The sequence below is a fragment of the Pelobates fuscus genome, chromosome 8 (genome assembly GCF_036172605.1).
Source record: "Pelobates fuscus isolate aPelFus1 chromosome 8, aPelFus1.pri, whole genome shotgun sequence".
NCBI classification, from domain to species: Eukaryota; Metazoa; Chordata; class Amphibia; order Anura; family Pelobatidae; genus Pelobates; species Pelobates fuscus.
This window is the reverse complement of record NC_086324.1, coordinates 84,146,801-84,169,843: the sequence shown is the minus strand read 5'-3', so window position 1 is coordinate 84,169,843 and position 23,043 is coordinate 84,146,801. Positions and strand designations below refer to the sequence as shown.

The 23,043-nt window shown below is 40.2% G+C and overlaps 1 protein-coding gene across 1 annotated transcript in view; it reads left to right on the top strand.

Annotated features, from left to right (window-relative positions):
* The window catches only part of PTH2R (parathyroid hormone 2 receptor), a 544,685-nt gene that overhangs the window by 444,063 nt on the left and 77,579 nt on the right, over window positions 1–23,043 (top strand). The gene's annotated exons all lie outside the window — the stretch shown is intronic.

The following is a 23,043-nucleotide window of genomic DNA, read 5'->3' as shown; positions in this document are numbered from 1 at the left end:
AAGTCTACGTGTATATTTATAATAATTATTTATGTAATTTTGTATATGGACATATGTATATTTCGTATTATATTTATTTATTTATATATACATAGATATATATATATATATATATATATATACAATTTCATTCTAAGTGTATTTTGATATAAATATATATATATATATATATATATTTTAATATCAAAATACAGTTAGAATAAAATTGCATATAGATATGTAATTTTTTTTAAATTTTTATTATTATTTTTAATTTTTTTAATTTAATTTAATTTACTTATTATTTGTATTTTATAATATATATATATACAATATATATAGTTATTATATATATTATATATATAAGTGTGTAATTTATTTATAAGTGTATTTTTATATTAATATATGTACATATTAATATAAAAATACACTTAGCATGAAATTATATATATGATATATAGACGTATATTATATAGGTCTAATATATGTCTATATATCATATATATATATACATATATAATTATTATTTTTATTTATTAACTTTAACTTTATTTTTTTTTTAGGATTTTACACATGCAGGGAGACTGCCTGTCAGCACAGACAGTCCCCCTGCAGGCAGATACACAGACACCTATTGTGACCATGTGGTCGCCCTGTTGCGTGATCACATGGCCACAGGGGTCCTAATCCGCCATGGGGAGACTGTCTGGGCTGCAGGCAGTCTCCACACAACGGGAGCACCGCCGATCGCCGCCGGGGGAACGACGGCGATCAGGTAAGTACATCTGACCGTTAGGATGGTTCAGGACCGTCATCGGTCGGCAACGCAAAAATGCAGATGATGGTCCTGAACCGTCCTCGGTCGTTAAGGGGTTAATCATTTAATTGTTCAAATGCTTCATAGTTGCTCAGGGGTTTAAAGGACCTATTTCATGGAGTTCAAATGTTCACACATTTCAATTCTCATGAAACTTATTTTCTGAAGCACATATTCATGAAGGCATTTTCCTATAAGCAACAAAACATTGGGGAGAATGAAGAGATGTATTCACTAAAATACACTTTTTGGAAAATGACAACTAAGTGAAATGGAAATACACTGAACAATATTATAAACATAACACTTTTGTTTTTGCCCCCATTTTTCATGAGCTGAACTCAAAGATCTAAGACTTTTTCTATGTATAGAAAAGGCCTATTTCTCTCAAATATTGTTCACAAATCTGTCTAAATCTGTGTTAGTGAGCACTTCTCCTTTGCTTAGATAATTCATCCACCTCACAGATGTGGCATATCAAGATGCTGATTAGACTACATGATTATTGCACAGGTGTGCCTTAGGCTGGCCACTATAAAAAGCCACTCTAAACATGTGCAGTTTTATCACACTGCACAATTCCACAGATGTTGCAAGTTTTGAGGGAGCAATTGGCATGCTGACTGCAGGAATGTCCACCAGAGCTGTTGCCTGTGAATTGAATGTTCATTTCTTTACCATAAGCCGTCTTGAAAGGCGTTTCAGAGAATTTGGCAGTACATCTAACCGGCCTCACAACCGCAGACCACGTGTAACAACACCAGCCCAGGACCTCCACATCCAGCATCTTCACCTCCAAGATCGTCTGAGACCAGCCATCTAGACAGGTACTGCAACAATTGGTTTGCATACCCAAAGGATTTCTGCACAAACTGTCATAAACTGTCTCAGGGAAGCTCATCTGCTTGCTCGTCGTCCTCATCGGGGTCTCGACCTGACTGCAGTTCGTCATTTTTAACCGACTTGAGTGGGCAAATGCTCACATTCGATGGTGTCTGGCACTTTAGAGAGGTGTTCTCTTCACAGGTGAATCCCGTTTTTCACTGCACAGGGCAGATGGCAGACAGCGTGTATGGTGTCGGGTGAGTGAGCAGTTTGCTGATGTTAATGTTGTGGATCGAGTGGCCCATGGTGGCAGGCGTATGTTATGGACAACAAACACTTTATTGATGGCATTTTGAATGCACAGAGATACCGTTACGAGATCCTGAGGCCCATTGTTGTGCCATTCATCCACGACCATCACCTCATGTTGCAGCATGGTAATGCTCGGTTCCATGTTGCAAGGATTTGTACACAATTCCTGGAAGCTGAAAACATCCCTGTTCTTGCATGGCCAGCATACTCATTGGACATGTCACCCATTGAGCATGTTTGGGATGCTCTGGATCGGCTTATACGACAGCATAATCGAGGTCTTGCCAATATCCAGCAACTTCACACAGCCATTGAAGAGGAGTGGACCAACATTCCACAGGCCACAATCAACAACCTGATCAACTCGTGAAGGAGATGTGTTGCACCGTGTGAGGCAAATGGTGGTCACACCAGATTCTGACTGTTTTTTGGACCACCATGGGCCCTCCCTCCAATACAGTAAAACTGCACATTTTAGAGTGGCCTTTTAATTGTGCCCAGCCTAAGGCACACCTGTGCAATAATCATGCTGTCTTATCAGCATCTTGATATGCCACACCTGTGAGGTGGATGGATTATCTTGGCAAAGGAGAAGTGCTCACTAACACAGATTTAGACAGTTTTGTAAACAATATTTGAGAGAAATAGGTCTTTTGTGTACATAGAAAAAGTCTTAGATCTTTGACTTCAGCTCATGAAAAATGGGGGGCAAAAACAAAAGTGTTGCGTTTATAATTTTGTTCAGTGTATTTTCAATCTCTAGTATGCATAATATAGTGTGGAATAATGTATTGATTGATGCTGAATAAAATTGTATGCGATGAGGCAGATATCAATAAACAGTCCACCCTTTCTTACTTTTACAATACACCCCAAGAGGTCCTTTATGATTGTTTTACTTTATTGCTTACTAAAATACAGTTTTTTCAGTTTTCACTTGATTTAATTATCAAAACTGTTGATGGTGATCAGGAATACCATATTATTACTCTGGGTTTGGCTATCAATAAGCTTATTTTGTGCTTGTACTATACAAAGTGGAATTATCAACTGAATGTGACACTTGATATGCACAGTAGTCCAATGAGAATACACATTTTAAGCAATTATTGCCTTCAACAAACGTTAAAAATAAATGGATGCATGAAATATATAATGCAGTAGTTGAACACAATCAGTTGTTCAGTGCTTTTAACAGCCATTAGTATTAATATTGAGTAATGGTATGTTATACAACATATACAAAAACAGAAGCTTAAAAACATGTTAAAGCCAAGTGCGATGCAAACATTGTCAGTGATTTAGCAAAGAAAGCTATACAATTTTAATTATTTTAATAATTTGTTGATTCAGTTAGATCAGTACTAATATAACTTCATTGTATATACAGAGATCAGAAATAAATCATGCTTATACTCCCATTTAGTCACTGTTGGAGAGGAGCAATGCAATGAATGCTAAATGACTATAATAAATAATATAAATACAGAACTTTATAAATACTATAAATGCAAAATCTAAATATTAAAATAATAGTATTACGTACATTGTTTTAAGATGGCTGAATGTAACATAGAAATATACTGCACTCACATTTTTTTTGCTCCAATAAACCTGCTTTCCTGCAGCAATCCTGTGAGCCTGGACCTAATTTATTTTATCAATTCCTGGCTTTATTTTTGTATTTTGGAAAATGGATTTCTCCTGAAAATAACTGTGAAATCATGAGTACTTCTTTTTGTATAACTATAATCAGTGTGCTTTTTAGTAATAGTGCATGCCATACATTATTACAGAGCACATGTTTGTGATATTGAGGGTAATTTTATTTCAATAACAAAAAAGGTGTACAGTCTGAATTCCCGATCAATTTATGTCTTTCAATGTTGTGCATTTAAGTTAAACCAATTTTCAAAGCAGAACATATGACATCATGCTGAATATGGGGTTGGATTCTATCTTGTAAATATTTTTGTGTATAGAGAGAGCTTTATTCTGTTTTGAATGTATCTTGTATTTTTTTTTCTTTTAATTCAAGAAAAGTGTTTATTGAGTCACGTTTGTAAACAATAATAAACAATATTGGTAGTAACCAGTGTGGAGTTATTACAGAGTACAAAATGAAGATTTGAAACATGAGCACAATTGTATGTCACATCATTTATAGCGAGTTATTGTATAAATCCGTATGAACATTGAGAGGGTAGCAAGCTATGGTGTTTACTACCATCTCTGTCGTTTAGTAAATTGGTTGCTCATTGGCAGGTGGACTATTGAGGAAGATATTGGAGGGGGAAAATGAAAGACGATAAAATGGAAGTAGAAATAACCCCAGAGTCGTAGCACCTTCTGTCTACCACTGGTAGCGATGAGCATGGCATCGGGGGGTTGAGTGGTCTACGGCTGTAGGTAGGCAATGATTAGAGTGAGAGAGAAAAAATGGGGGAGGGCATCAAGAGGCGGGTAGAGAGAGGGTGCAGGAGAAGAAGTTGGAGTGAGAGATGGAGAGAGAAGGAGAAGAAGGAGGAGAAAAGAAAGGGGGTATGCTGGGTAGGTTGTTGGGTATTTCCCCCCCTCATCTCTCCACCCCATATCCATTGCTTTGGTCATCAGGGTGAGGAGGAGCCTGGTCTAGTATTGTGTGTTACTGTAGGGTCTGTGATAAGTGTGGATAAGGTCGGTTCTGCTGTATCAGGAAGTTACGAATTAGACTCTAGGTTTGGTTGTCTAGTTGTTAGCCGTTGCATCCAGTGACACCAGATCTTCTGGTACACTTGGTTTCTCCCACCTGCCGACAGGATGAGTTCCTCTATGCTCCTGATGTCTTCCACTCTAGTGATCCAATCTTCAGTGGAGGGGGCTGAGGCTTGTTTCCAGAAGGTCAGGATGAGGCTACGTATGGTGTTAATCAGATATGGAGTGATTGTTTTTTTTTTATAGGCAGCCAACGGCAGGGGGGTCAGGTGGAGCAGGTAGTTCTCCAGGGAGAACTCAACCGAGTCATCTGTGAGTATGGATACTATCCAGTGTATCGCCCTCCAGTAGTGTTGGATCTGGGGAAATGTCCACCAGATATGGAACTGTGTGTCCAGTTCTTTGCTGCATCTCCAACATTCTGGTGTATGGAGGCAAGTTTCTCTGGTGTTTTATACCAGTGAGATATCATTTTGTATCCAGACTCCTGGTATTTTGTACTGATGGATGATTTATTGCGATTTATGCGTCAATGTATCTCTCCCAGTGTCTAACAAAGTTTGGGAGTGTTTGGTTATCTTGCGATGTAATCAGAAGGCGATATAGCAGTGAGATGGCATGGGGTGGGGGTGAGGGTTGAGTGCATAGCGTCTCAAACATGGTCAGAGTTCTTGTGACTGAAGTTAGGTTCGGCACTTGATTGAGTATGTGTACTAGTTGGTGATATCTAAATCTTGTCATCAGGTCTGGGGGCTCTGGCATGGGCAGTTCTGAGAGTGGAGTAATATTGCTATTTGTAAGTATGTGCCTGCAGCATAGTGGTAGTCCGAAGCTAGTCATGATCCGAGCGGAGTCGATTATGCGGAATTGGTGGTGAGAAGTCCGGTCCTGCAGATAGTCTCCTCCAGATGTTTAGGGTGGTAGCTATTGTGGGGTGGCCCCTATTCTGTCTGGTCGGCGGACTTGGGGGTTGCCACAGGAGCGTATGCAGAGGCAGCGCCGAGAAGCTAGCTCCTATGGCAATCCAAAGTTTGTCCGGTGAAGCTAATGACTATTCGATGATGCACTGGAGGTGGATGGTCTGGTGATTTTTAACTAGATCGGGGAGGTCCAAACTGCCCTGATTAGAATTTTGTATGTGAAGGTACCCTAATACTAGGAGGTGACTTTAACGCTCCCCTAGAACCTGGACTAGATACATCAACGGGCACCTCATCGCTTCTTGGCCACGTTCTCAGAGGCGGAGCTGCAGACCGGATGTAATGGCCACCGAACCACCAGGGAGCCTCACCATCAACCCCCCTCCCTCACCATCAACCCTCCTCCCTCACCATCAACCCCCTCCCTCAGCATCACCTCCCTCCCTCAACATCACCCCCTCCCTCACCATCACCCCCTCACTCACCATCAACCCCCTCCCTCAACATCAACCCCCCTTCCTCAACTTCACCCACCTCACCATTACCCACTCCCTCTCACATCACCCCCTCCCTCACCATCACCCCCTCACACCATCACCCCCCTTTCACATCACCCCCATCCCTGTCACAATCACCCACCCTCCCTGTCACAACAGCCCCTCTCCCTCACAACATCACCCCATCTCAAATTAACCCCTCTACCTCTCACCATCATCCCCCTTCTCCCTTTCACCATCACCCCCCACACCATCACCCCCTCTCCCTCTCACCATCACCCCCCACACCATCACATCCATGTCACCATCACCCCCTCTTCCTGTCACCATCACCCCTCTCCTTGTCACCATCACCCCTCTCCCTGTCATCACCCCCGCTCACCATCACCCCCTCTACCTCTCACCATCACCCCCTCTATCTCTCACCATCACCCCCTCTCCCTCTCATCACCCCCTTCCCTCTCACCATTACCCCCTTCCCTTTCACCATCACCCCTCCCTCTCACCATCACTCCCCTCTCATCAGCACCCCCTCCCTCCCTCACATCATCACCCCCTCCCTTCCTCACACCATCACCCTCTCACACACACAATATCACCCCCGTCACACACACCGCTTCCCCAGACACACTGTTAACATCCCCTCACACTGTCACCTCCCCACACATTGTCACCCCCCTACACTGTCATCACCCCCCACCCTGTCAGCCTCTTCATGCATCCACACTCACATTAACCACTCCTAATCCTGTTAATCTCACCCCCTCCAAACTCACCTGCTCTCACTCTGCCACACTCACCCTGTCACATTAACCTCCCTTAATCCTGTCACACTCGTCCCTCCTACAAAACCACAATTGCCCTGACACACTTTCCTCCACTCGCCCTGTCACAATCCCTCATCAAACCATGTCATACTCCCTGTCCCTCATTCTCTCTCACAACCCCTCCTGTCCATTGTGAAGGAGGGTTGTGAGAGAGAAACCATGTCATACTCCCTTCGCCCTGTCACACTCTCCCTGCCACTGGTAACCCTTTACTCACCTTGTCACAGTCACCAGCTGAAGACATTCATCATAAACACACAGTCAAGAAACATAGCTTTGCCATGAACACAATGCACAAAGGGTACAGGCAAACCCCCATACACACAAAACACTTCAAGCAGCTTCCCCATACACATAGGTTCCTAGACAAAAACGCAAACATGCTCACAGAGACATACATTCCCACACACAAGTATACTCTATGTCAGACATACCTTCAGGCACATACACAGGTAAACTGTGCACCAATGTGTATATGTGACAGTGTGCATGTATTGGAACTCTATTTGTTTCACTTTTTTGTTAGTGGGGCCTCATGTTTGAGTTTCACCTAAGGCCTCATAAAGTCTAGAGCCGCCTCTGGCTCTATCTATATATAGTTATGCATTAGGAGGCCTGTTGAGAAATGGTTAAACATTGGAATCAACTTCTCCCTCAGATCTTCTGGGCCTTGCGATTCATGCAGCCCCTGCACTCTAATGTTGTGACTATAGCTCTTATTGTCCAGATCTTCCACATGGAGCTGCAGGTGAGTGAGCTGTCTGGTATGTGTATCTGTGATGTGCATTGCTGGACATGCGGCTGCTGGGCCTGCAGTTTCTAGGGCCTTCACCCTCCCCTCTAATTCTACCAGTGAGGTGCGTAGTGTAGCGATCTCCGTCCAGAGAGTAGATGTTACCTCTGCCAGGACTGTCTGGAGGTTTTGTTTCTAGGGAGTGAGGCAAATAGCGCATACCAATCCGGTGCATTGCGGTCTATTGCGTGGGAGTCCATGGCTGGCTGTCGTCCGACACTGATGAGCCAGAGGAAGATGGCGTTGTGTGTAAGGCCTCATGTTACAAGGCAAGGATACCCCCGGGGTGTGCAGGTAGCTGCGGATGGATGCAGATGGAGCCTCTCCTTGTGTCCGGGATATTGAGGGGGTCATCTGTAGACACTTCATTTGACCCTTGGGGTCCTAGTTAATGCGGAATGAGGCTAATTAGGGCAGCAGAGTATGGAGCTCTTGAATCAGGGGGCCATACTCGTTCGGCGCCAAGCCATGCCCCCGTCCATCTATTTTCAGTCCATTTTTATATATTTATAAATTTGCCTTCTTCTGTTAAAAGAGTGCATTCACTTTTTAAATTTTCTGTAACATGATTGCTCATACAATATATTATTTTGATGAAATTCAAAATCTGAAATGTAAAGAAATTAATTTGAACAATCTAGAACAAAACTTAATTATAATTTTTATTATTCATTTTGTATTTTTCTTTTTTCTTTTTTTTTTATTATTTTTACACACTTGGACAATACTGGTATCTGGTACAAGTATAATTTCAAAGGCACTTTTACAGGCTCCCCCAAACTCCAGCCCTCCAGATGTTGCTGAACTACAACATCCTATCTATTTCATTCATAGAATCATGGGAGTTGTAGTTCAGCAACATCTGGAGGGCTGGAGTTTGAGGATGCCTGTTCTAGAGTGATGCATACAATAATTAAATAGTTACTCCAACCTCCATGACAAATTCCACTTTTTAGAAGTCAGTATGGAGCAAGGAATCTGTATGTGCAGCTTTTCTGATTGAAATGATACACAAAACAAATATCTACACTTTTGTGTAGCGGACTAGCTACACACCGGAGAAATGTGACTTAGGTATAATGTTAAATATGTGCATAAATTTGATTAAATGACCTCCCCTCTTCGTGCGCATGCCCTCTAAGCCCTTGATTGGGCAATCAAATGCTTCTCTATGAGAAGCAGTTTTGTGGGCCTCAGAAAGGAAAGGAATGATGATGGACAGCATGTGGAAGGCAGTGAGAACTATAACTGGTAAGCTAGGGCTTATTTCTCAAGTTGTGTCAGTTAATCTAAGAGGGTTAGAGGGGGATAAATATACTCTGTAATTATGATACTAATTACTCTACCCCTATGAGCACCGTTCTTTTGGTTTATATACTTTAACATATCATTACAATCTGCTTTCAAGAATGGCAAAGGCAGAATAACATCTTAATCCATTTCTGTCAGGGTTTTACAGTTTGTTTTTACTGAAGCCCATGGAACAACAAAGTGGGGGAGTGGGCCTTGACAGAGCCAGAGAGTGGGCAAGTGCAATTAGTTAAGGGGCTGGATTAAGCTAATGGAGCTTGGGGGGGGGGTATGGGTAGTTAAATAGCGTCCATCTTAGAGAGTGGCCATTCTAATCGGAACCTCACTTACCTGTTAGTTGTCCCACCCACCCTCCCTAGTTTTGAGGCAATTTTTCCGCTTTGTCACAGCGGCGGGAACAGGGCGTAGTTAAGTTGGAAGTTTTCGTGGAATTGGAACTGGACAGGCCAAGGTCTAGGCTGGAGTAGGCCGGACGGAAACAAGTGTTGGTAGGTTCTAGCTCTTCGGTGGCTACGAACCTGGGGGTGTAGGGGTGTCTGGGTACACCCCTACAGTTATCCTTATGATATGGGGCCTCTTTGGTAGGCCGGGTGTTTCAAGTTTATTGTTATTTGGATGTTATTTATTGTTCAAGTGGTAGGGTCATTGTCAGGGGGATAGTAACATCAGTTATGACAATGACCCTAAATATGTTAATTTATTCATATATTTAATAATTTATAAAGCTGTGGACTTTATACTCCAACAGTATAAAACGTGTCCGTGTCTTGTTTAAGTTTATAGGTTTTAAGGTTTATAGCACATGCCGAATAACGACGGTGCAAATGTCAAGGTAAAAGCACAACTTTTATATAGTAGATTAACATGTGGTCACAGCTTGAATCCATAAATATGTTAAAACAAAAATCACAATGCTATAAATGCAGACTGCATGTTAAAAATTCCAAATTTGAAATGATGGGTATTTAGTAAAAACAGTGTATACATATGGATAATAAGACCGGCAAATCTAATTCAGAGAAGTCCTTCGTCTGATAGCAATAAAAAAAAAAAAAGAAATATAATGGCATGTCAGTGGTTAAACTAATACAAAGAGGGTCATAATGAAACATGTTTTTGGGCCACCTCCACTTTTCTTTCACTGCACTTAAAAGGATTCTCTGACAATAATGTTTGACACACTCTCTGCCAATTACAACCTTTACATACTAACCAACATTTATTGGTCACCTACCTGAATGAAGAGTGGCAGGGGACTAAGCACAGGTCCAGGGGGCTTACTGGAGGTCAAATTAAGTATTCAAACATTTGAGAAAAAGTAAATTGCATGATAATTGCCCTCGAGTTTGAAAGCTCAGAGGCAGATTTTTAAAAATTTCAATAAACCTCCTTTTCAGTTGTTTAATAAAATAAATAAATAGTGTGCTCACTGTTTTGTTTTGTGAAGCCAGAAACGAGTGGAATTAATTTACTTACTGCACTTTGCAAATACAATTAGGCAAACTGAAATTTCCAATTCAGCCTCTAAATGACAAATCTAGAAGTATGCAATTTAACATACTATATGCATTATACAGTATAGACATTTTATCTTTCTTTTATCACAATCACAAAATGCACACCATGATATGTTCCTGCTCATATGAATATTAAAATGTATATGACATTTATTTAGCAGATTCCTGAATAATAATTATTATACATATTGTTTTAAAATTTAGCAATTAAGATACACACCAGTAAGCTTTAACTTAGAGGTATTCACAAAAGGGAAACAACAGATTTGAACATCAAAAGCTTCTTTAACTTGCTGTCTGCTTGAACGATGTACAAAGTGTTACCTTGCGTAGTGTCTTATATAGCTGTCTTCCTACGTTAACCTCTGTATGTGGGTGTAAGCTGAAAATATACTGGATAATGTATGTGCCAACCATAGATGTTACAACATATTTTTATGTTCATCTATTATTCTTGTTCATATTATTCCTTTTAAATACTGACCCCCTTCTTTGAGTTGCGGAATCCAAAAGGGATATGGAATACATATAATTGAGCATCTCCTAGCCTTTTTTGTTTTGTTTATGGAATACTTTTAGTTTTGGGCAATTCCTGGTCTTACCTATGTTTTATTTGGAGGGCACTTATTTGATTCGGTGTTTTCATCTCTGCCTTTTCAGTGATTGATGCCCCTAAAATATTTTTTAAGCTATTATTTGCTAATCTGGCAATGTGCATTAGATTGTTGTTGAAGCAAATATGCTTGTGCCAATACACTGATCAGCCACATTGTGGGTACTCTTACTGCTCTGTGGCATACTGTGATGCACTGTGTGTTCTGACACCATTCTATCATGGCCAGCAATAAGTTTTTCAGCAATTTGTGCTACAGTAGCTCTTCTAGGTGATCGGACCATATTATCTAGTCTTTGCTCTCCAAGTGCATCAATGAGCCTTGGATGCCCGTGACTTTAATGGTGGTTCACCAGCATTTTGGTAGATACTAACCACTGCAGACCAGAAACACCCACATGGTCATGGGTGTAACCCAGTCATCTAGAAATCACTATTTGGCCTTTGTCAAAGTCACTCATATCTTTTCATATGACATTTTCTCTGCTAACACATGAAATGCAAGGACTGACTGTTCACTTGCTGCATGATATACCTCACCCCTTGACAGATGCCATTGTAATTATATAATCAATGTTATTCACTTCACCTGTTACTGGTTTTAATGTTGTGGCTTATCAGTGTATATCTTGAGTTATTTCTTTTCTTCGCTATCTTGATCCAAGTCCCATTCTCTGCTCAAAGTAGCTGTCAAGTAATGTGTTTCTGTTACTACATTACTACTATGTGCATTGATAGTTTGCTAACAGTATGCCATATTCGCTTAGAGAAATGTTTCAATTGCGGACATGTGTTCTTAGTTGTATGAGTGGGAGTGAGTCTCAACTAGAAGTGGTCATGGATAAAAGCATTTTCCTTAACAGTGGTTAACACAGTCTGGATGATATTTTATTTGACTAAAGATACTGGTTTCTACTTACTACTTTTTGACACAACATGAAGAAAATCAGTTTATATCCACGTGATTTTCAAATATATTTATTTAGAAGAGTTAAAAAACTAAAGCTCATTTTAGAGCTTTAATGAATATTTACAGTCTGACCCAACTCAAAAATGTATGCAGGAAATAGTTATGTACCGTAATCACAAAAAAAAGTCTCAAAACCATATTCAGGAAATCTGTCTATAATCACAAACAAGTCTCAAAAACTTATTCAGGAAATAGGTCTGTAATCTCAAAAGTAGTCTAAATTGGTCAGGTTTCATTGTCTTCTTTGTGATTCTAGCATTTGTTTTGCATTCCTGTATAATCCATGTAGGCTTCGATAATTTAATATCCGAAAAATGTATTTCTTTTTATTACTCTGGCCAACACCTCTTGGGTGCATACATCTAATATTGTAAAATGCAGGGAGTGCATATCAATGCACTATATTTCCACAGCTTATTTCAGATGAACTTTCCGGCTTCATGATACTCTCAGAAATCTCAGTGGAAAAATGACATGCTCTTTACAACACCCTGCTTATACCATGTCTCTGCCACTTCATAGTAATATTTTTATAGTAGTAGTTCATAGCACCACATAGGTGGACTATGCTCCCCTTGGTACTCAATTTGTTTTATTTTATTTTGATTATATATCAAACAAAACTAAATTATCCCCTTAACATGTTTAGGACGTGTCATTACATCTTAACAATACTGGCCACATATTGACACATCCTAACGTTTTGATGTGAGCAGGGTTAAATACACCACTGAGTCCCAGGTATCAATCAATACCTTGGGCTTTCCTTGAGGGCAGCATTTTTAGTGGCCCCAGATTGACAGTTGAGCTGTATGCAGCTATCAAATGCCTGCTTACCAGGTAGATCTAGGTATCAATTGATAATATTCAGTACAGATATGTTTAAACACTTGAGTCATTCTCACTGTCTTTTTCTCTGTGAGAGAGAAGACCAGATCATTTATCACTTAGAGCACAACAAATGATAGAATTAAGGGGCTTTGGGAGAACTGACCTCTAGGTCAGATAGTATCAATTACACCAGTTGATCTAGTAGTAATTCCAAATTTGGGTCTGGGTGGATTTTTTTAAACTCAGAACAAAATCAAAAGACTTTACGTATCAGCCTGTATTTATACAGTAAGTTTAAAACCATTTACAGTTATCTAAATATGTATGTTTCTGTATATTCCAGTTTTTTTAAACATTACCATAGTTAGTTTAGTTGGGAGCTGCCGAAATGTTAATTTCGTCTGAACCAAATTTTGTCCGTTTGTTCATTTGTTTTTGGATGAAATTAATACATTTCATACATTCTGACATTGTTTGTTTTTTTGTGGAATTTAATTTGGGCAAATACAATTCCAATCCGTGTTGTGGCTGCATCTTGCAGCCATTTAGTATATAACTCCCTAAATGATACCCTTGTGAGATTGCCATATTTTTGGGAACAAAACGAGGTAACTGTTTAGTAGATAGCTGTATGCAGCTATCAAATGCCTGCTTACCAGGTAGATCTAGGTATCAATTGATAATATTCAGTACAGATATGGTTAAACACTTGAGTCATTCTCACTGTCTTTTTCTCTGTGAGAGAGAAGACCAGATCATTTATCACTTAGAGCACAACAAATGATAGAATTAAGGGGCTTTGGGAGAATTGACCTCTAGGTCAGATAGTATCAATTACACCAGTTGATCTAGTAGTAATTCCAAATATGGGTCTGGGTGGATTTTTTTAAACTCAGAACAAAATCAAAATACTTTACGTATCAGCCTGTATTTATACAGTAAGTTTAAAACCATTTACAGTTATCTAAATATGTATGTTTCTGTATATTCCAGTTTATTTAAACATTACCATAGTTAGTTTAGTTGGGAGCTGCCGAAATGTTAATTTCGTCTGAACCGAATTTTGTCCGTTTGTTCATTTGTTTTTGGATGAAATTAATACATTTCATACATTCTGACATTGTTTGTTTTTTTTTGTGGAATTTAATTTGGGCAAATACAATTCCAATCCGTGGTGTGGCTGCATCTTGCAGCCATTTAGTATATAACTCCCTAAATGATACCCTTGTGAGATTGCCATATTTTTGGGAACAAAACTAGGTAACTGTTTAGTAGATAGCAGTATGCAGCTATCAAATGCCTGCTTACCAGGTAGATCTAGGTATCAATTGATAATATTCAGTACAGATATGGTTAAACACTTGAGTCATTCTCACTGTCTTTTTCTCTGTGAGAGAGAAGACCAGATCATTTATCACTTAGAGCACAACAAATGATAGAATTAAGGGGCTTTGGGAGAATTGACCTCTAGGTCAGATAGTATCAATTACACCAGTTGATCTAGTAGTAATTCCAAATATGGGTCTGGGTGGATTTTTTTAAACTCAGAACAAAATCAAAAGACGTTGCATATCAGCCTGTATTTATACAGTAAGTTTAAAACCATTTACAGTTATCTAAATATGTATGTTTCTGTATATTCCAGTTTATTTAAACATTACCATAGTTAGTTTAGTTGGGAGCTGCCAAAATGTTAATTTCGTCTGAACCAAATTTTGTCCGTTTGTTCATTTGTTTTTGGATGAAATTAATAGCATCTTGCAGCCATTTAGTATATAACTCCCTAAATGATACCCTTGTGAGAGTGCCATATTTTTGGGAACAAAACTAGGTAACTGTTTAGTAGATAGCTCCTTTTTGATATGTTATGGCAATCCCACAAGGATTAAGGAGCTATCTACTAAGAAGCTGAAAGGACAACATTATGAATAATTAGTATTAGTAATTAGTATTACTAAATAAGGGAGATTAAATCTCCCTCCTGCCACTACCTGCCAATAGAGAATGTCTACTAAACAGTGAGCAGTCAGTAGCAACTGGGAAGCTATTGTCCAATCCAATGAAGGGAGATCAGCACAGGTTCCCCATGCCCTGATGGTGGGGTACTTAATAAAACAATTAACTGGGGGTGGGGGGGCATGCCCCCATCCATGACCTGTGAGTAGGGGCTATTGAAATAAACTGGGCCCTAGTATCTCCAGCCCCCACCCATTGCCAAAAAAGCCCTGCAAGTGTGGGCTGTTAAACTAAGGGGGGCCTAGTGTCTGTCTCCAGACTCCTCCGTGGCCAAAAAAAGTGTGGGCTATTAATTAAATTGAATGGGTGGATATAATGTCCCCCCAGCTCCCCACATGTGGGGCCCTAAATAATAACAGGTGTGGACCTATTGTCCCCTTGAGCCCCAACCATTGGTGGTGGGTGGGAACCCTAAGTAATAATGGAGTGTGGACCAATTGCCCCTTACAGCCCCCACTCACTGCCAATGGGTGAGTGCTAATAATAAAAATGATTCCCCCTTCCCACCTTCACTAGGGGTCCCTAAACCACTAGTCACTCCCCAATGAAAAGTATTTTTGGGGGCTAGTAAGCACCATTCTTTTATGGTCTTTTGTGTTTCCTTTGTGATTTATCAATGTGGTGATTAGGAAATTTTGATAATTAGTTGATTGATTTGGACAAAACAAAAGCAACGGAATGCACAAGTCCAACCGATATATGACTTTTAGTGTCTGTTGCACGTTTATTAAAAAACAGGTTGAAGTGAAGAACAGACCTATAAGAGACTCCACATACCACCTTTGTCCAACTAGAAAAAAATCCATCAACAACTAAACTGCACTACAGCTTGTATCTAAACCACGGGGGACACTAGTTCTTCCCTAATTAATATTTAAAGTAGTACCTACCCTATGCCCACAAGGGGCATGAGTGGGAAATAGTCCCCTCTCCCACATTATTTCACAGGCCCCATCCCCACAAGAGGGGGTCTTTTCTAGCGACTGGGCAAAAATGTTTAGTAGACATGTTTTCACCATTCAGATGGCAGGTAGGAACATAAGAAGGTACTTTACCTCCATTATAACAATATAGGGTCTTATTAACCCCCAATATAATTTGTATTTATTTACTTATTTCTTTTTTTACATGTTTAATTTGGCAGCTGGCTAGCAAGCCCTGGCCAGCTGCTACATAATTAAACCCTCTGCAGTGCTGCAAGCAGGCAAATAGTTCTTCAAATTACAATTCACCTGCAAACAGCAAGTGAATGCTAATTTGTGTATGTGTATCCTACCAGATGCATTTGATTGATACCAGTGTAGTAAATTGGTTTGGAATGAGAAAATCACTAATTTTCCAAACTCATTGAATGAATGTTGCAGAATCTGTAGGACCAACCGAATCCTGACTTTAGTTGACTTCAGTAAAAATGAGAGTTGCCATTAAGGTTGGAATTTGGTCATTTTCCCTGGATTTTTTTCATTTTGACAAAATTAAATTTTTAGTGAATAACCCTGTTAGATAATTTTTACAGTTGGCTATTTTGACTTTAAATTTGAAATTCACAATTAATTCACTTTGATGTCTCACTTTAGTGAGTAACTGTGTAAAGGTTGGCATGCTTTTATCAACCTGAAATCCTTCAGCTTATCCCCGGATGCTGAATAGGACTCCTATAGATATTTAGAAATTTTTGGGTTATAACATATAGTTGGGGATTGCTTATCTAAAAAGAGATCACAAGCTGGTATTTTTTCAATTTTTTTTTTTTTTTTTAAGTATTTAATAAGCCTTCTGGTGGATTTTTATTTGTCAGATTTTTACCACAATGAGTGATGCAACAAGTATTTGTGTGGCTGCATAGTGCTGGACTTTTATTTCTTGCCAGTGTGGAATAACTTGATTGTCTATTTATGCAAACTTGTGTTTGTTATCTATTTGTGCTGTGACTACTTCCTATGTGTTGGGCTTAGTAATGTAATTACTGGAAGATATAACTGTTGACAAGCCTATAGTTTTCTGTTGGTAATTGATTTACCAATACTGAATTATCAGTATGTTGTCTTGAATGACTGTGAATAACTGCGACTGAGATATTTTATTTTTATTGCATTATTTTCTGTAATTTACCTATTTCTACTCAAGGAAATGCATGAATACATTCTCTTTTTTAACATTGACTGTGGTGTGTGAGTCTTTTCCTATTTTTTTCATAGGTCAATGTTACTGCTGCTGATTACAGCAGCACTGTCACGCTGTACTTACCTTTTCCCAATCACTTCTTCTTCTCTCCCTCTTTCCTATTCTGTCTTTTATTTTACATTTTGCATCTATTTCTAACTTAAAACACAGGCCAAAGTATGAACTACTTTGACCTGTGTATATTTCACAAGCCTGACACTTCTAGACACTGAGCAGAGCTAAGACCAACTAGAAGTGTCAATCCCCCAGCTGTGATGGCTACAATTGAATTGGTTCAGTCTATGGAGGGTTCTGTGTTCTTGCGGGATCCTTCATAAACCTCAATGCTCTACTCTAGCGCATGCTGAGGAGGATCCCACAGAAGAAGATTGCAGCTCCTGTGGGGGACAGTTTCAGGTAGATAGAACTCACTTTTATCTGCAACCCCAGCCACTGGAAGTCCAAGTGACAATGTCTCTGTCAGGGTCTTTTCAAATTCCCCAAAGTTATTATTATTGCCATTTATATAGTGCCAACAGATTCCGCTTTACAATATTATGAGAGGGGGGATGTAACTATAAATAGGGCAATCACAAGAAAACTTACAGGAACAATAGCTTGAAGAGGACCCTGCTCAAATGAGCTTACAGTCTATAGAAGGTGGGGTATAAGACACATTAGGACAGGAAATATCAATCAAATAAGGTGGGAGTGAAGCAGAGCTGGAGGAGAGAGTAAAGTGCTGCCCTATAGGAGAGAGCAAGAGACACTTATGTAAGGTAGAGGTTACTCTGGGAGGCCATAAGCTTTCCTAAAGAGATGTGTTTTAAGGCACTTCCTAAAGGATTGAAGACTAGGGGAGAGTTTGATGGGGGTAGGCAGGCTATTCCTTAGGAAGGGCGCCGCCCACGAGAAGTCCTGCAAGCGCGTGTTGGCTGTATGGGTGCGAGCAGCAGTCAGAAGGTGGTCACAGGCAGAGCAGAGGGAACGGGCATACCTATGGATCTGTGAAGAGATATAAGAGGGGCTAGAATTGTTCAGTGCTTTATATGTATGGATTAGCACTTTGAAGTGACTCCTATATGATACAGGGAGCCAATGTAAGGACTGGCAGAGGGGTGAGGTGTGAGAGGACCGACTACAGAGGAAAATCAGTCTGGCGGCAGCAATCATTACAGACTGTAGCAGGGCAATACAGCTTTTGGGGAGACCAATGAGGAGAGGGTTACAATAATCCATGTGGGAAATTACTAGAGCATGGACAAGCTCCTTGGTAGCATCTTGTGTAAGAAAGGGGCGGATGCGAGCTATGTTTTTTGTTGTTGGAATCTACAGGATTTAGCAACAACGTGGATGTGAGGCTCAAAGGTGAGGCCAGAGTCAAGTATGATGCCAAGACAGCATGCTTGCAAGGATGGACTTATGTGGATATCACTGACTTGAAGGGAGAGCGAGAGAGGAGGATCAGTATTAGGAGGAGGAAAGACAAGGAGTTCAGTTTTAGAGAGATTGAGTTCCAGAAAGCGCGAGGACATCCAGTCAGAGATGGAAGAAAGGCAAGCAGTGAAACGTTACAGGACGGCTGGGAAGAGGTCCGGGGAGGAGAGATATATTTGGGTGTGATCACCGTACAGGTGGTAGTGGACTCCAAAAGAGCCTCAAGAGAGGCAGTATGAAGAGAAAATAGAAGGGGACCAAGGACTGAGACAGGACGAGGGGAGGAGGTAGCCTTGGAAAAGGAGATACTGTTACGACAGTGACCCCTTCACACAGAGTGAAACCCAGAGGAAGACGTTTACCGGACCTTAGAGTGGCCGGACTTGCGTCTGAGAGTAGTAAAAGGAAAAGCCAGAGGTCAAAGGAGTACAGAAGACGGGCACACGATAATCCAAGCTAAAATAATGGGAAACCAGAGAACAGAATAGTCAGAAGGGAAGCTAAGAGTCAGGTACCAAAAAAATCAATCAGAATATAAAGAGTGCTAGAGGACTCAAACAAGAATCACAGTAGGGCGCCTAACAAATGCCATGGTTGCCTTTTTATAGTATGGGGTCTTTTGCTTTAAAACCATGCCCCCAAACGGTCTGGGAGCGTGGCCACCTTTGAATTTTGGCGGCACTATTTTGCTGACGTCGGCGCACATGTGGCGCGTTATAAAAGTGGGCGTGTTGCAAACGGCCGGCGTCAGAAAGACTGATCCGCCTCCTGGAAGTGTTTGAAGAGGACGACACGCTGCGCGGGTCCGGCGGGGAAAGGGAAGTTATCATTACAGATACTGAATGAGCGTTGGGAGAGATAAGAGGAAAACCATGAGAGGACAGTCACAGAGACCGAGCGATTGAAGAGTTTGAAGGAGGAGAGCATGATCAACGGTGTCAAAGGCAGCAGAGAGGTCAAGGAGAATTAATATGGTGACAGTGCCACTTTAATGCCATTATTGTGCCTTTAATTAGCTTTGTTAGATAGACAAATTACTTATTTCCTTTTCTTTGCACCGTGATATCTTCCTCTCAGTCTCCTACCTGCTTGAGATCCAAACTGGGTAGGCTTCTAAGGTTTTTTTTTTTTTGGACAGAGCAAAGACTATTAAATTCATGCTTGGTATCCCTCCATTAATTTTAATTTATTGAATAGTATGCCTGTTGACTCATGAAATGAAGAACTGTGTCTTGGTGGCAGATAAAGGTGATTTACTCTGAACTGCATAAGGGGACTAGCTTGAGCTTCTGATTGATTGTAGAAAACTCTGTAGGTTTTCCTTTTATTAGTAGAGACCAAGAGAAGATTTAGCCATTCTCATAATTTTATTGCAATGTTTACATATTAAGACATCAATTAACAAATGTGTTGATATCCTTTTTATATATATTTACTTTTTGCCATATTGATCTACACATTCAGACACTGTTTTTTTTTTTTTTTTACTTTACTATACAGCTAATTCATACAACCTTTGATATGCCCTCCATGAACACCTCCTTTATGAACGGTTTTATCACTTTGATAGGATAAGGACTGCACACAAAAAATCCTCTTAATCCAAGAAGTCACTGTGATGGGCCACCTGGCACCCCGACCGGGTACCTCCGTCAATCGCTGCTTCCTAGTACTTGCAGCACCATAAGCACTGCACTGGAACACCATAACCACCGTAAACCCCACAAACCGCCACAGCGTGGTTGGGGTCTCGCCGTCCTCCACCCAACCTGTACCCAAGACCAGGATCCAGCTTCCAGTGGGTAGACCTCTCCTAGTCCAGAGAGCGTAGCAGGAACAGCTCTTATAAGAACCAGTGATTATACTATATAGGAGAGTATTATTATTATTAATAGTATTACTATTATACTTATATAGGAGAGTATTGTGATATAGCAATCCCCAGAGTGACTGTAGTTCTCCAATGCCCCAATCATCCAATGCCCCAAACATCCAGACTTCATGAAGGGATAAACAAATCTCTCTTTAATGGGAGCCACACTCTGCCTTATATGACAATCCCCATGCAAGGGCTAGGCCCACAGGGACCTTGTGGGGGACTGATTTGCAACTTCACAGACCAATAACAATAAGGGTACACACACAGCACACAATCCCTCCCCTCTGCTTGGGAGAAATAAACATATTTGGACAAAAACACAATTAGCTAAATCAACATAGTTTGTGATAAAATGGTTAAATGAAGAGCGTCAAAATTCTCTAAATTTCATAGTCTGCGGGTTGTACTTTCTACGAATATATATTTTTGTATAGTGGTTTTGGATTATGTGACTACTATTAAAGTTGTAATTTCAGCATACCAAAATTTAGAGAGCACTCCTTGCAGATTTTTTTTATGACTTCTAAAAATCATTGAAATCCTAGGCATATTAGGCATTTTAACAATCAGGACTAATTAGTGAATCTATTTTGAGTTAGTTTTCTTAAAAAGAAAAATGTATGTTGGCCATTATAGAAAGGTGTCAGAACATACAGTGTATTGCAATCTGCTGTGTATGGGGCTGTCTGCTGTGTATGGGGCTGCGTAGCTGCAGACCAGTTAGCATGAACATGATGCCCCCTGTCCACCCCCAAAAGCACCTTCAGTGGGGAAGTGAGGTTCAGAACTGGACCATGGAGTAATAAAAGAAGTTTGTCTAGTCGGATGAATCACCTTTCCTGGGGAAGATATGGCAGCAGGATACACTATGGAAACAAGGCAGGCTGTGGGACGAGTGTTATGCTCTGGGCCTGGCATTCATGTGGATGTTACTTTGATATGTACCATGTACCAAAATATTGTTGCAGACCACGTTCATCCCTTCATGGCAATGGTGTTCCCTGTTGGATAATGTACCCTGCCACACTGCAACAATTGTTTAGGAATAGTTTGAGGAACATGACAAACAGGACACGTTCAGAGGACTTGTAGGCTTTATATCTTACAAGCTTTCTATTTGTGTATTTCAATTTGTACACTATATTTGATTGCTATCTATTAGATAATTGTCAGGGGCATTGCTAGAATAATAAAATACCTGGGGCTTGATCTCAAATATAGATTGTTGGCCCATTCCTAGAGCCACACCCATGGCCCCTTCTGAACTCAACCCCTTAATATGCCTTTTTGACACACAGAGACAGACACACAATATAGGGAAACTCACACACAGTTAAGTAAAAGCACACATACAGACAGGCACAGACGTACGCACACATACATGCAAGCATACAGAGACATATAGTGGCATACATAGACACACACAGGTACACAGAGGCACAAGCAGACAGAGGCTCAATGTCTGTGGACTTTCAGAGTGTTTATGTGCAGTTTTAATTTAGTGTTTGTAGTCAGTGTGGCATTTTCTTGGGTATTGTGTGTCAATTTTAAAGTCATCCATGCTCTCGGAATCTCCCCTCTCTTTACTTTGTTCTTTCTTCTGATCTTCCATATTTCGCTCCATTTCTCCTTTACTACTCTCCTCCTTGCCAGCTATAACCTATTCCCTTCCTGATCCATCATGATACATTTATTAATGATTGTAATAGTAAGTGCCCTCCCATATTCTACATCTTTCATAGTTTCAGCAGTGTCCTCTTGGAGGAGAATACTCCGTATTTATTTTTATTTTTGCTAGACTTATATACTAGCATCTGTGCTGAGTAGGACACTGGGAGCAGGCATATGAAGTGTATCTTAGGTTAGGTTGAGCTGAGCAGAGGAAAGGGATTTCTCCACACTACACAGAAAGGTAGAGTGGAGAACATGACATGCTGTTTGCAAAACTCAAAAACAAAATCTGAATTGGGCAGACACCCAAGAGAGTGGTATACCCCAAATTCTGATGATGTTTCTCCTTGAGCATTCTTTGATATCTGCCATTTTTTGTTTGTGTTTAGCAAGTTCGTCGGTAAGGCTTCTGTGTTTGTTCACCAACATTTTATATGAGTCCACCAATTCTTCCATCTTTGTTTATATTCTATCTGTCTTCTCCCCCAATTCGCCGATGGATCTCACAAGATCTGAGGTAAATTTGGATTTTTCAGACTGAAAGTCCTTCATTATGGACTTCATTTTCGCAGTAAACGCCTCTAAGTACAGCAAGGCTGCAGTTGTGAAAACAGGTTCCACGGCCTGGTCTTCCAATAAAAATGGTGTAGAGGCCAGGAAGTAGTCATTGTCGGAGTATTTTTTTTGCCGTATCCAATAGAAGATACAGATTAAGTTTGACATTAATCTTTTTGTCATTAATTCCCTTGTTCTTCCCTGCTTCACCACACTATGCGACCATCCTGCACTATGCCACTCCCCTATTACTGCATTTTATCAATATTAGCATCATGCTGGCATAGTTATTCACTTAACAAACCTAAATTAACTGAAATAGAGCCAAAGTTGCACCAGTAGAAATAATGCACTGGCTCAGCAGTTGTTATTAACCCAAAGTTATACTATCACTTTACAATAAATTACATGATAGT